This window comes from Momordica charantia, unplaced genomic scaffold (genome assembly GCF_013281855.1).
Source record: "Momordica charantia cultivar OHB3-1 unplaced genomic scaffold, Mcharantia_2.0 BLBB01000129.1, whole genome shotgun sequence".
Taxonomy (NCBI): domain Eukaryota; kingdom Viridiplantae; phylum Streptophyta; class Magnoliopsida; order Cucurbitales; family Cucurbitaceae; genus Momordica; species Momordica charantia.
In genome coordinates, this window is record NW_028275285.1 from 13,695 (window position 1) to 28,185 (window position 14,491).

At 40.4% G+C, this 14,491-nt stretch overlaps 2 non-coding genes across 2 annotated transcripts; both read left to right on the plus strand.

Annotated features, from left to right (window-relative positions):
- The first annotated feature begins 1,184 nt into the window (after window positions 1–1,184).
- Window positions 1,185–1,291, plus strand: LOC148207590 (small nucleolar RNA R71). Its single transcript, XR_015787787.1, has one exon. It is a non-coding gene; the product is annotated as a small nucleolar RNA R71 (small nucleolar RNA).
- An 11,535-nt stretch (window positions 1,292–12,826) lies between these two features.
- On the plus strand, window positions 12,827–12,933 carry LOC148207591 (small nucleolar RNA R71). Its single transcript, XR_015787788.1, has one exon. It is a non-coding gene; the product is annotated as a small nucleolar RNA R71 (small nucleolar RNA).
- The last annotated feature ends 1,558 nt before the right edge of the window (window positions 12,934–14,491 follow it).

Here is a 14,491-nt window from a genome sequence, read left to right on the forward strand (position 1 = left end):
CAAAAACTTAGCATAATTTGGCATCTGTTCTAGAGCATCTACTAATGGTATATTTATATGCAGTTGTTTTAAAATATCTAAAATTTTCTAAACTGGGAATCATTATTTTTTCTTTACTAATCTTTGTGGAAACGGGGGAGTAGGGGTAAAAGAAGGCTGTACCTGTGGAGGAACACTCGGGGTGTCCTCATTACCTTTTCTAATACTTTCTTTTTCTGGTGTTGTTGGATTTTCTGGTATCTTTACAATTGGTTCAGTGGACGGAATCTGTACATCTGTTGTTGGCATTGTTGGTCCATCATATGTCAGTCCACTCCTGAGGGTGACAGCTTTGCACTGTTCTTTCCCTTCTCGTTTTGGTAATTCAGTATGGCCTGGAAAAGAACCTTGTGGTCTATTCTTCAATTCATTGGCGAGCTGTCCCAATTGGGTCTCGAAATTCCTCATTGATGCCGCTTGGGATTGTATCACTGCGTCGGTTCGGGCCATGTACTCCTTCATCATATTCTCAAGATTTGAGTTGTTATTTTGAACTGGTGGAGTCTGTGTTCTCTGATTATACTGCTGTCGGTGGTGGGATGTATTGCTGTGTAGGTGGAACATAGGGCTGCTTGTTCTGCTGGCTCTGCCCTTGATTAAAACCGCTCGAACCTCCTTGTCCTCCCCATGAGAAATTAGGGTGGTGCCTCCAACCTGGGTTGTAGGTGTTCGAATATGGGTTAAAGTTCCTATTGTTCCCATGTCCTACATAAAAAACAGAAGCAGGGTTATGTGGACAATTATCATAAATATGGTTTTCACTGCAGAATGAACAAATGAGATCGTTGACTTGGCAAACAGGGGCAGGAGTGCAATAATCCGACTGCACAGGTTGTATCGGCGTGGCTAATGGATTTTTTATTCCCAATGCCATCTCTTTCAGCCTCTGGTTCATTGTAACCATCTCTTTTTGCATCGAGCTCGCAATGTCCAGAGCCAAAACTTCAGCTGGATCTTGCTTCTTTGGTGCTGCCCTAGATCTTTGCGAACACCATAGTTCGTTATGTAAAGCTAAGTCATTTAGGATGTCAACTATCTCGTTGAATGTCTTCTTTGTAAAGGCTCCGTTGGCAGCATTGTTTAGCATCATCTTAGTAGGATGATCTAAACCTCTAAAGAAATGTTCTATCTGGATGCATGCCGGTAAGCCATGGTTCGGACATTTCCTGATTAGTTCTTTAAATCTCTCCCACGCCTCGTGAACAGGTTCACGATCATACTGTCTAAAGGAGATGATCTCCTCTCTGATATCAGCGTGGCGAGTAGGTGGGAAGAATTTTGTTAAGAACTTCTCCACTAACGACCCCCATGTGGTGATGGATCCCGGTGGAAATGCATTGAGCCATGCTCTAGCTTGGTCCTTCAAAGAAAATGGAAAAAGTGTTAGCCTCAGAGCATCGTCTGTTATACCAGGTAATCGAAATGCATTTGCAATTTGAATGAATGATTTCAGATGATCATGTGGATCCTCATGTTCCTGCCCTCCAAAATGTCCAATTGTCTGCAACATTTGGAACATCATTGGTTTAAGCTCAAAGTTTGCGTGGGCTGGAATAGGGTTGACTATCCCTGAATCAAAGTTCTGAAAAGCCGTGGCGGCATATTCTCGCATTGCCACGTCTCTGTTGTCCGCCATCTGGATATGGTTGAATTCATTATTTCTTGCATGATCCCTCATATTACCGTTAACAGCAGGTGGATCAACCGGATCACGAGGTGGAATATCTGCCATTGATGTGCTTGTACTCTCTACCTCACTTTCAGGACTGATTTCACCTTCTCTCTCTTTTGCTTTTCTAGTTGTTTTCGAAGTCTTTGCTCCTTTCGAGTTTTTCGAAGGGTCCGCTCAATCTCAGGGTCAAGGGTAGAAGAAAAGATCTTGTGCTCATGCACTTTAACGTACCCTTGTGAGATAAACGACCAAAATATAGAACAAAAACGGTGGATGGAAATTACACCCAACAACAATTCACAAAAATAAAAACTAAAAGAATTTGAAAATAATTTTAAAACTAAAGTCCCCGGCAACGGCGCCAAAAACTTGACTGGGCGTTTATGCTGAACGCACGCGCTAAGCGTGGTAACAATTATATAGATGCAAGCGCACACCTGTCAGAGTAATATAAAATGGATGGAGTATCCAAGTATCGATCCTCAAGGACTTCTAAACAATTTCCAACTCTAAAGTTTTAAAGAATAGTGAATGTTGGAATGAGTGATTCTTGTAAAATGGGAAGTGGTCACAAATAATGGTTTGGATTTGGGATTTGGACTTAGAATGATAAAACCTAGCCCGAATTACTTCAAGTTAGCCAACAAAGAATCAAGGACATGCTAAGGACAATATGCGTTTTACTTTAGAAACTAACGACTACGCTTCTCACTTTACTTATGTCTAAGCAAGTTCAAAGTCCTAAGACATTCCCTAATATGTCTATTATGAGATATATCTTAGTTTTAGGATGGAAATAGTCGCAACCTCGGGTTAAGGTCCTATGTCTAGGCTACTTAAGCGGAACCCTTATGTCTAAGGCGCTCCTCTCCTCGGTTTAACCACTCAACAATGCAAATAAGCAACCTTTTCAGTATTGACTTGTTAAGACTTACAGTGGCCTTCTCTAAATCCTAACTTTTTGGGAAAACATGTTGAGCAATGAATGGAAAGTAAAAACACTACTTCTTAGCAACCCTTTTTAGACATAAAAGGCTAACTATCCATAACCGGCTAGAGACGGGAATTTAGAAAGACATATTGAAGAAAATACAGCAAGTAAAATGGTTGAATGTGGAATGCATGTGTGAAAAACAAAGTTAACTAACGGAGAGTTTTTATCGGGATTGAGAGCTTCGCCCTTCTCTTTCAAGCAAGGGAGTGTCACGTGCTCTTTCCTCCAAAAACACAACTCTCTTAACTAAAAATAAAGTAAAGGCAAAGAGAAGATAAGCAAAGTGCTAGATTTTTATATATTTGAATAAGTAGAAAATGACTAAGTACAAATGGAAACAAAACAAAGCTCAATAAAAGAATGTAAAGTGCTCGGGATTTAAAACCAAAAGTAACTAATGAAAGCAACTCAAAAGTACTTAGAAAGCAACAAAGAAACACTAAAAATGATCAAGAGAAGGAAGCAAGGCTTGATGAATTTGGTGGAGAAGTTGCTGGAATTTATAGCTGTGCAGAATTGGTTAGGTAGGTCCTAAAACGATGGTGAATCACCCATTTCCAACTCTTTTGACTGACCAAATCGTGCTCAAGCTGATAGTGGAACACTTCTTCTACACGTATGCATCGGTTGGAACCACCAAAACGCATTGGAAGACGCGTTTCATTAAGGGCAAAGTTGGAAGAAAAACTGTTTTCTGCAGGCTTCCCAGGCGCCTGGCGCCTCCATGAAGGTTTTTCCGTCTTTTTGCTTCTTTTGATTAATTTGCACTCCCAAATGGTCCTAAATGTCATAAATACCATATAAGCCATCCACAAACCATAGTATATGAATTTTGCATGAATTGGAACTCAAACGATCGAGAAAAATCCTAAACAAAGCTGAAACATAGTAAAAACAGCATCTAAAACCTTCTTTTTACGCATGTAAACAAGCGTAATCACACCCCCAAACTTAACTTTTTGCTTGTCCTCAAGCAAAACTTAGCAACTTTAATCAGCTTTCTAACACATGGATAAGGAAAAGCAAAAGCAACCGAGATGTTCAATCATAAATTGTCTCAGGAAAAGATGTCAAAGCCTACCATTCTATTGCCTTTGTAAACTTAGTCACTATAAACCAAGTTTGAAATGATAAAAACTTTTTCTTTCAAAATCTTTTTTCTCTTTCAAAACAGAAAACGTTTTCAAATACCCCTAAGGAATCTGCACACTCCCTCCTTACACTAAGACTTTTACATCTGAAAGACCGGCTACTAGCCCCTGAGGTTTCCACACACTAACATCGGTTTCAACCACAGCTACTCGTAGAAAGACTTTGAACTAACAGCTAGGTCATAAAACGACGACAATGAGAAACACGAAGTCACTTATCACCATCCTTACTGCTATTTTCAAAGTCAACACCCAACCTAAAACTAAATGGGTGTCTACAGTAGGACTCGGGAATCATAAATACATTTTCTTTAATTCTCAATGTTTTTACCACTCTTTTCTTTCTAACACAAGTCTTTTCCCCACTCTTATTTTCTCTCAACAAGACTCTTTTTACTCTTTTGCAACTTCTTTTTTTTTTTTCTTTCGTTTTTTTTTCTTTCGTTTTTTTTTAGCTAAGTGCTTTTTCAACATTTTCTTTCTTTCCAACTGACTCTTTTTCAAAAGAAAATAGCATGATTTTTTTAAATATAAATAACACCTTATCTTTTTGAAACAACGACTGACACAACGACTGTCCAAAGAAAATAGCATGATTTTTTTAAATATAAATAACACCTTATCTTTTTGAAACAACGACTGACACAACGACTGTCCCCCCCAAACTTAAGAGAGACAGTGTCCTCACTGGGAAAAGACGTTTGCATCGGATGAAAAAAAGGCTTAACAGTAAAAAGGACAAGGACTTCCTATATAAGGGCAAAGAAAAAGCTTAAAGTCTGTAAAGATCAAAAAGACATAAAAGAAAATGAGTTTATCACATAAACAAAGGAAATAGCTCAAAGCTTAGTCAGGCATAGAACAGAAAACTCAACAATCTCTTATAATCATCATCGACATGAAATCACATGCACAGCACAGATGCTTCAAAATAGGCATGTGAAAAGCTAAACTAAGGTTAAGTGAAGGCATACTTTAAGTGATCAGAAGATAAACGATACTAATTTATTCATGCTTCAACTGAGCTCGAAACATAATCAATACAAAAAAAAACATGCGTAGTAATGCTAGAATATGCAACTACGTCATTAACCAAAAAGAATAAAACACAAAAAATAGCAAAGAAGGAACCTCCCCTTCATGAAGTCGGAGGTTGTGGACTAGGATCAGTGTCAGTACTGGGAGATGGATGACCAAGGATAGCAGCTAGCGCTGGAGGCCATGAAGGTAAAACCGCAAAATCCAATGAAGTCCTTAAGTTGTAGATATGTTGCACGACTTCTCGAACCTGATCTCGCAGCTGTTGGTTCTCCTCTCGAAGACGACGGATCTCCGATGTAGGAGACATCCCAGTACCTTCCCTTCTTTGTAACGCATGGGCGATAATACGCCGAATATTCTTCTCTTCCACAATTGGGGCATCTCTCTTAATTTGATCCTCAGGGAGCTGTACACCTTGTCGTAAGCATAAAGAAGTGACCAAACGTGGGTGATAAAGCTTACCACGTGTTCGGTGGGCACACTCATGGATACTAGTATTGATCAATTCTCCATAATTCACATCTATGCCCTTTAGCATGGCATAAACCAGCAATGCCCTATCCTGAGTGACATGCTCATCATGCTCCGTTGGCAGAATTCTGTTTTTGACTATGTATAACCATCCTGCAGCAGCTAGGGAAACATCCTCGGGTTTTAGTCGTACCTTGCCATGAGTAGTCAAATCCCAAGTGGCAGAGGACTTCCCAACACATTCTAGAGCCTCATCAAGCTGTTCCAGAGTCGGAGTCACTAACATCTTATTGCCCACAGCGTCTCTGATATTCTCAATGTTGAAGGTGTAGTTGATCTGAGTGGCATCAAACCGTATTTCCTTCCCGCGCACTATGGCTATATGTGACTGGGGATGGACAGCAGCATAGAACTCTCTGACTAACTCCAAAGCCTCATATTGTATGGGCTGAATGAGTGGTCTCCACTCTTTGTCTCTAGCGGTCTCCCTCCAATCATCAGGCACATCTCCTAGGGTGAGATTAAATCCCAATTCTGTCATAATCTTACGGGATTTCATTAATGAAGTTCGAGTGGCTAAATTTGCTGCGTTCCATTTCGTCTCGACCTCCTCTCCCTCAGACAAGTCCAGTTCAATTGTATCAACTGGCCCAGGTGCCACTACCTTCTTCTTAGCTTCAGCTGCTTTAGCTTTCGCAGCTCTCGTTTTAGGTTCATTCATGGGCACTGTTGGCTTCTTAGCCTGAACTGCACGTCGTTTTGAACTCTTTTTCTCCCGCCTCTTGTATTGAAACATTTCCCTTATCGTCTGCGTGTCCTCAAGATCTTCTTCGTTGGTAGGTTCTTGAGTACTATTCTCCCCAACCTTGGATCTACCTGTATCACACCCAAGCGGGTTAACTGTATTAGAAGGAATAGTGTGAGCATCCCTTACCCCTGGTAGAGTGGCCATCGGTGTGACATACTCATCCGTTGCCAACGGAGTAGATCCAGTTGCCCCAGTAGGCAACTCTTGGTGACTACAAAATGCTCCTTCTGTAGGTGTATCCAATAGGGAAGGTTCCTGAGTATCTGTTCTCACCACTTCGTTCTCGGTATCCTCTGTTTCCGGCATATTTGAACAATGTCCTCGTGAAACCAGTAGAAAATCATCATTACCATCTTCCGGTGTAATAATCAATGGAGATGAATAAACTGCTCCTCGTCCCTGTTCTCCATAGATGAATCCTTAGGCGTCAGACGCCTACTACTCCCATCTTCCTCAATTTCTGGGTCTATCATCACCTCCTTGCCCTTCCTCTTTTGCCCTATCGAAACCCCGGGCTCTAGCCTATGGCTGTGGCTCTTCTCTTGCTCTCCTCCATGCTCATCTCCTGCATCCATTGGCATATTGATTGGGGTTGGCATCCTAGGAGGCTCTAAGGGTTTTAGTTGTCCCATGTTGAAGGTACTCGATATGTTAGGGTTCAATTGGGGTGCTTGAGGTCCTCTTTCTAGGAATGGAAGTTGAGGTGGTGGGGGAACCTAGGTGAAAGCATCCCATAATTGGTTGGAGGTACCCAATGACCCATTCCATAATAAGGTGGAAGGCTAGGAAATAGAGTAGATGGTTTGGCATTCCATAAGGATGAACACTAGCTGGAATTTGCATTTGGGACAAGGGAAAATGATATGAAGGAACCGGGTTAAACATAAACGGTTGGTACATACCCGGATTGATCATTGGAGGAAGTTGTTGAGGATTTTCAGCCCTAAACTCACTGTTTTGAGGTATATTAAAGGTGGGTAGTTGCTGAAAATTAACATAACCATGTGGGCTCATTATAGGATGTTGTGTAGGAGCTTGGGATGGAGGACATTCAAATGTTTGAAGCGGGTTTCCTCCCCTAACAGCAGCTAGCCTAGAATCTGAACCCATGTGTTGTTGGAAGTTCTCCAATGGTGGAAAAGGAATGCTTGTGGCATTTGGAGCTTGAGTGGAAGAGGTAGGAAGTGAAGTATGTTGAGAAGAGGAAGCCATAGATGTAAGCAAATGCTGGAAATTTCTTCTTCTCTTTGGTGGCTGAAAATCGAAAACAAGGGTGATGAAGGGAGTGGTTTTTTTTTTCGAAAAAACAAGGGGAAGAAGAGAGTTGTGTGGGTTTTGGTGGAGTTGTAAAGCTTAGGCAATGGGTCTATTTAAAGCCTTCCCAAAACTAAATCCTAAATGGAGAGGGATTGACATTTAAGTTCAACCAAGTTTTCCTAAACCTAAAAGGAAAAGAAAACAAATTTGAATACAAAATAGGATTAGGGAAACAAAATTTGAGTTTGAAGAGAAGTTCTTAAAGCTAAATCATAGAGGATTAATGTTTGACCCAAAATAAAGCCCATGCTATCGAAAATTAAAACCCAAACCGTGAAGGAAAACGAAACTCGAACTGCTGGAAAACAGGGCAGGCGCCAGGCGCCTGCGTGATTTATTTTCGCAAAGGGCAGGCGCCAGGCGCCTGCGTAAAATTTTTTCAATGTTTTGTTTTTTTTTTTTTCATTCTTTCTTTTTGTTTTTCAACGTTTTCCAAAAACATTCTTAATAAGCAAAACTTTTTATAATTAGACAAAAAGAATGTAAGATACAAAAATTTCCTTCCTTTACTTTTGTTCTTTCCAAACGGATAAGAAGGAAAAACATTTTTCGCAAAAATTTATTGACCTGAAAGTTGAATAGAGGTTTTTCCTCTATCCACTGGTTCTCCAAAATACGGCTTAAGTCTCTGCCCATTTACTTTAAAACATTTCCCTTAGAGTCAACTAGATCCACTGCCCCATATGGGTAGACTTTAAAAATTTGAAAGGGACCAGACCATCTAGACTTAAGTTTTCCAGGGAAAAGTTTCAACCTAGAGTTGAATAACAGAACCAGATCACCTTCTTGAAGATTGTTCGGCCGAAGACGCCTATCATGCCACTGTTTAGTTTTTTCCTTAAACAACTTAGCATTCTCATAAGAAAAGTGCCTGTGTTCTTCTAATTCCAACAATTGTAACTTCCTCGCTTCACCTGCAGCCAACAAATCAAAATTTAATTTCTTAGTAGCCCAAAATGCTTTATATTCTAGCTCAAGAGGCAAATGACATGCTTTTCCAAAAACTAGCCTATAGGGGGACATGCCGAGGGGAGTCTTAAATGCTGTCCTATATGCCCAAAGTGAATCATCAAGCTTAAAAGACCAATCCCTACGGTTAAGATTTACAGTTTTTTCTAAAATGTTTTTTATCTCCCTATTAGATATTTCGGCTAACCCATTCGACTGAGGATGATATGCTGTTGCAACCCTATGACGCACATTGTATTTAGTCAGCAACTTTTGCATAGACCTATTCACAAAATGAGCCCCCCCATCGCTTATCAGACAACGCGGGGTTCCATAACGCGTAAAAATGTGCTTTTGCAGAAAACGAATGACAACTTTGGAATCATTGGTAGCAGTTGCAATGGCTTCTATCCATTTCGAAACATAATCTACTGCTAACAATATATAAAGCTTACCATTAGAAGATGGAAATGGACCCATAAAATCTATACCCCACACATCAAATATTTCAATCTCCAGGATCGGGGTTTGAGGCATTTCGTGGCGTTTAGATATATTACCTGTCCGTTGGCATTTGTCACAAACCTGGGCAAACTTATGTGCATCTTTGAACAGAGTGGGCCAAAAGAACCCACTTTGCAAAACTTTGGCTGCGGTTTTGTGTCCTGCAAAATGTCCTCCATATGGAGACATATGACAAGCGTCTAATATCGCCTCGTGCTCTTCTTCTGCGACACACCTGCGTAAGATATTGTCAGGTCCTAGCTTATATAAAAAAGGCTCATCCCAACGATAACATCGAACTTCATTTAGAAATTTCTTTACCTGTTGCTTGTTGAACTCATAAGGAACTATTCGACTTACCAAATAATTTGCTATATCGGCATACCACGGAACTGAATCAACTCGCAAGAGTTGCTCGTCAATAAACTGTTCACGAATAACAGTTCCATCATCACAGAGCGGGATTCCAATCTAGACAGGTGATCAGCAACTTGGTTTTCAGTACCCTTCCTGTCCCTAACTTCAATATCAAACTCTTGAAGTAACAAAATCCACCGTATCAAACGTGGTTTAGCATCTTTTTTAGCAAATAAATATTTTAAAGCAGAATGGTCAGTAAAAACAATGACTTTTGTGCCTATCAAGTAAGACCTAAACTTATCAAAGGCGAACACAACTGCTAACAGTTCCTCTTCAGTAGTAGTGTAATTGAGTTGTGCACCGGTCAGAGTCTTACTAGCATAATACACAGGATGCAAGATCTTGTTTTTACGTTGTCCTAACATAGCTCCTATTGCATAATCACTAGCATCACACATGAGCTCAAAAGGTAAATCCCAATTAGGTTCGATAATTATAGGAGCTGAACTTAGAGCAACTTTCAACATTTCAAATGATTTTAAACAGTCATCATCAAAAACAAATGGTCTATCATGTTCTAACAATTGACACAAGGGTTTAGAAATTTTAGCAAAGTCTTTTATAAAGCGGCGGTAAAATCCCCCATGCCCTAAAAAACTTCTAATCCCTTTGACATTTGTAGGAGGAGGTAGCTTTGAAATGATGTCTATCTTAGCGTGGTCTACCTCTATTCCTTGCTTGGAAATTTTGTGACCCAAAACAATACCCTCTTGTACCATGAAATGACACTTCTCCCAATTTAGGACTAGGTTTGTTTGTTCACATCTCTCCAATACTCTCTCCAAATTAACTAAACATGCGTCGAAAGAATTTCCAAAAACAGAAAAGTCATCCATAAAAACCTCTAGAATATTTTCTACCATGTCAGAGAAGATGGCCATCATACACCTCTGAAAAGTCGCGGGTGCATTGCATAGTCCAAAGGGCATTCGCCTAAAAGCGAACGTACCATACGGACACGTAAATGTTGTCTTCTCCTGGTCTTCTGGAGCAATAGTAATTTGATTATAACCCGAATATCCATTAAAAAACAATAGAAATCCTTACCTGCCAGACGGTCGAGCATCTGGTCAATAAACGGGAGAGGAAAATGGTCTTTCTTTGTTACCTTGTTGAGTTTGCGATAGTCAATGCAAACTCTCCACCCGCTCACAGTTCGGGTTGAGATGAGCTCATTCTCCTCGTTGGCCACCACGGTTATACCCCCTTTCTTTGGTACACACTGTACTGGGCTTACCCAGCTGCTGTCAGATATTGGGTATATAACACCGGCGTCAAGCCATTTGAGAATTTCTTTCCTTACAACCTCTTTCATCTTCGGGTTCAACCGCCTTTGACTCTCAATAGAGTTCTTAGCATCTTCTTCCAATAGAATTTTGTGCATGCAAAAGGCCGGGCTTATCCCTCGGATATCTGCTATCGTCCATCCAATGGCCTTTTTGTGCTTCTCCAAAATCTGCAATAAAGAATATTCATTAGTAGGTGATAAATTGGAAGCTATAATAACTGGTAAAGTGTCGTTATCCCCTAGATACGCATATTTCAAATGCGACGGCAATGGCTTCTGCTCCAACGTGGGTGGTTCCACTATGGACGGAAGTAACGACTTGCATTCTTCTTTTTGTATTTTTCCAATAGGATTAGCCATATCTTCTGGTCCTTCTGCTATCTTATCAAGCTCTTCTTCAATCTCTGTAACTAATAAGTCATAAAACTCATCAAACATAGTAGGATTCAAGCTATTTATAGCAGAGCACTCTTCAAAGTCTCCTGGTAATTTCATGGCGTCTAGAACGTTAAATTTAACTTCTTCATTATTTACCCTCATTGTAATTTCTCCCTTCCTCACATTAAAAACTGTATCCCCAGTGGCTAGAAATGGTCTTCCCAAAATAATGGGAACGTCTAAGTCTGCCTCGCAATCTAGGATGATAAAGTCCGCAGGGAAAATGAATTTGTCCACCTGGACTAAAACATCTTCTATCTTTCCCTCAGGTCTTATGATAGATCTATCTGCTAGTTGGAGGGTAACCGTAGTAGGTCTAGCTTCTCCTATGCCTAAAGATTTGAAAACTGATAATGGCATAAGATTAATGCTAGCGCCTAGATCACATAATGCCCTACCTAAGTTTTTTCCTCCTATGGAACATGGAATGGTAAAACTGCCAGGATCGTTACATTTCATGGGTAGCGGGCTGCCTACAGCTTCACTACTACATTTTGTCATGGCTACCAGTTCATGCTCTCCTATTTTTTTCTTCCTAGAAACTATATCTTTCAAAACTTAGCATAATTTGGCATCTGTTCTAGAGCATCTACTAATGGTATATTTATATGCAGTTGTTTTAAAATATCTAAAAATTTTCTAAACTGGGAATCATTATTTTTCTTTACTAATCTTTGTGGAAACGGGGGAGTAGGGGTAAAAGAAGGCTGTACCTGTGGAGGAACACTCGGGGTGTCCTCATTACCTTTTCTAATACTTTCTTTTTCTGGTGTTGTTGGATTTTCTGGTATCTTTACAATTGGTTCAGTGGACGGAATCTGTACATCTGTTGTTGGCATTGTTGGTCCATCATATGTCAGTCCACTCCTGAGGGTGACAGCTTTGCACTGTTCTTTCCCTTCTCGTTTTGGTAATTCAGTATGGCCTGGAAAAGAACCTTGTGGTCTATTCTTCAATTCATTGGCGAGCTGTCCCAATTGGGTCTCGAAATTCCTCATTGATGCCGCTTGGGATTGTATCACTGCGTCGGTTCGGGCCATGTACTCCTTCATCATATTCTCAAGATTTGAGTTGTTATTTTGAACTGGTGGAGTCTGTGTTCTCTGATTATACTGCTGTTGCGGTGGTGGGATGTATTGCTGTGTAGGTGGAACATAGGGCTGCTTGTTCTGCTGGCTCTGCCCTTGATTAAAACCGCTCGAACCTCCTTGTCCTCCCCATGAGAAATTAGGGTGGTGCCTCCAACCTGGGTTGTAGGTGTTCGAATATGGGTTAAAGTTCCTATTGTTCCCATGTCCTACATAAAAACAGAAGCAGGGTTATGTGGACAATTATCATAAATATGGTTTTCACTGCAAATGAACAAATGAGATCGTTGACTTGGCAAACAGGGGCAGGAGTGCAATAATCCGACTGCACAGGTTGTATCGGCGTGGCTAATGGATTTTTTATTCCCAATGCCATCTCTTTCAGCCTCTGGTTCATTGTAACCATCTCTTTTTGCATCGAGCTCGCAATGTCCAGAGCCAAAACTTCAGCTGGATCTTGCTTCTTTGGTGCTGCCCTAGATCTTTGCGAACACCATAGTTCGTTATGTGAAGCTAAGTCATTTAGGATGTCAACTATCTCGTTGAATGTCTTCTTTGTAAAGGCTCCGTTGGCAGCATTGTTTAGCATCATCTTAGTAGGATGATCTAAACCTCTAAAGAAATGTTCTATCTGGATGCATGCCGGTAAGCCATGGTTCGGACATTTCCTGATTAGTTCTTTAAATCTCTCCCACGCCTCGTGAACAGGTTCACGATCATACTGTCTAAAGGAGATGATCTCCTCTCTGATATCAGCGTGGCGAGTAGGTGGGAAGAATTTTGTTAAGAACTTCTCCACTAACGACCCCCATGTGGTGATGGATCCCGGTGGAAATGCATTGAGCCATGCTCTAGCTTGGTCCTTCAAAGAAAATGGAAAAAGTGTTAGCCTCAGAGCATCGTCTGTTATACCAGGTAATCGAAATGCATTTGCAATTTGAATGAATGATTTCAGATGATCATGTGGATCCTCATGTTCCTGCCCTCCAAAATGTCCAATTGTCTGCAACATTTGGAACATCATTGGTTTAAGCTCAAAGTTTGCGTGGGCTGGAATAGGGTTGACTATCCCTGAATCAAAGTTCTGAAAAGCCGTGGCGGCATATTCTCGCATTGCCACGTCTCTGTTGTCCGCCATCTGGATATGGTTGAATTCATTATTTCTTGCATGATCCCTCATATTACCGTTAACAGCAGGTGGATCAACCGGATCACGAGGTGGAATATCTGCCATTGATGTGCTTGTACTCTCTACCTCACTTTCAGGACTGATTTCACCTTCTCTCTCTTTTTGCTTTTCTAGTTGTTTTCGAAGTCTTTGCTCCTTTCGAGTTTTTCGAAGGGTCCGCTCAATCTCAGGGTCAAGGGGTAGAAGAAAAGATCTTGTGCTCATGCACTTTAACGTACCCTTGTGAGATAAACGACCAAAAATATAGAACAAAAACGGTGGATGGAAATTACACCCAACAACAATTCACAAAAATAAAAACTAAAAGAATTTGAAAATAATTTTAAAACTAAAGTCCCCGGCAACGGCGCCAAAAACTTGACTGGGCGTTTATGCTGAACGCACGCGCTAAGCGTGGTAACAATTATATAGATGCAAGCGCACACCTGTCAGAGTAATATAAAATGGATGGAGTATCCAAGTATCGATCCTCAAGGACTTCTAAACAATTTCCAAACTCTAAAGTTTTAAAGAATAGTGAATGTTGGAATGAGTGATTCTTGTAAAATGGGAAGTGGTCACAAATAATGGTTTGGATTTGGGATTTGGACTTAGAATGATAAAACCTAGCCCGAATTACTTCAAGTTAGCCAACAAAGAATCAAGGACATGCTAAGGACAATATGCATTTTACTTTAGAAACTAACGACTACGCTTCTCACTTTACTTATATCTAAGCAAGTTCAAAGTCCTAAGACATTCCCTAATATGTCTATTATGAGATATATCTTAGTTTTAGGATGGAAATAGTCGCAACCTCGGGTTAAGGTCCTATGTCTAGGCTACTTAAGCGGAACCCTTATGTCTAAGGCGCTCCTCTCCTCGGTTTAACCACTCAACAATGCAAATAAGCAACCTTTTCAGTATTGACTTGTTAAGACTTACAGTGGCCTTCTCTAAATCCTAACTTTTTGGGAAAACATGTTGAGCAATGAATGGAAAGTAAAAACACTACTTCTTAGCAACCCTTTTTAGACATAAAAGGCTAACTATCCATAACCGGGCTAGAGACGGGAATTTAGAAAGACATATTGAAGAAAATACAGCAAGTAAAATGGTTGAATGTGGAATGCATGTGTGAAAA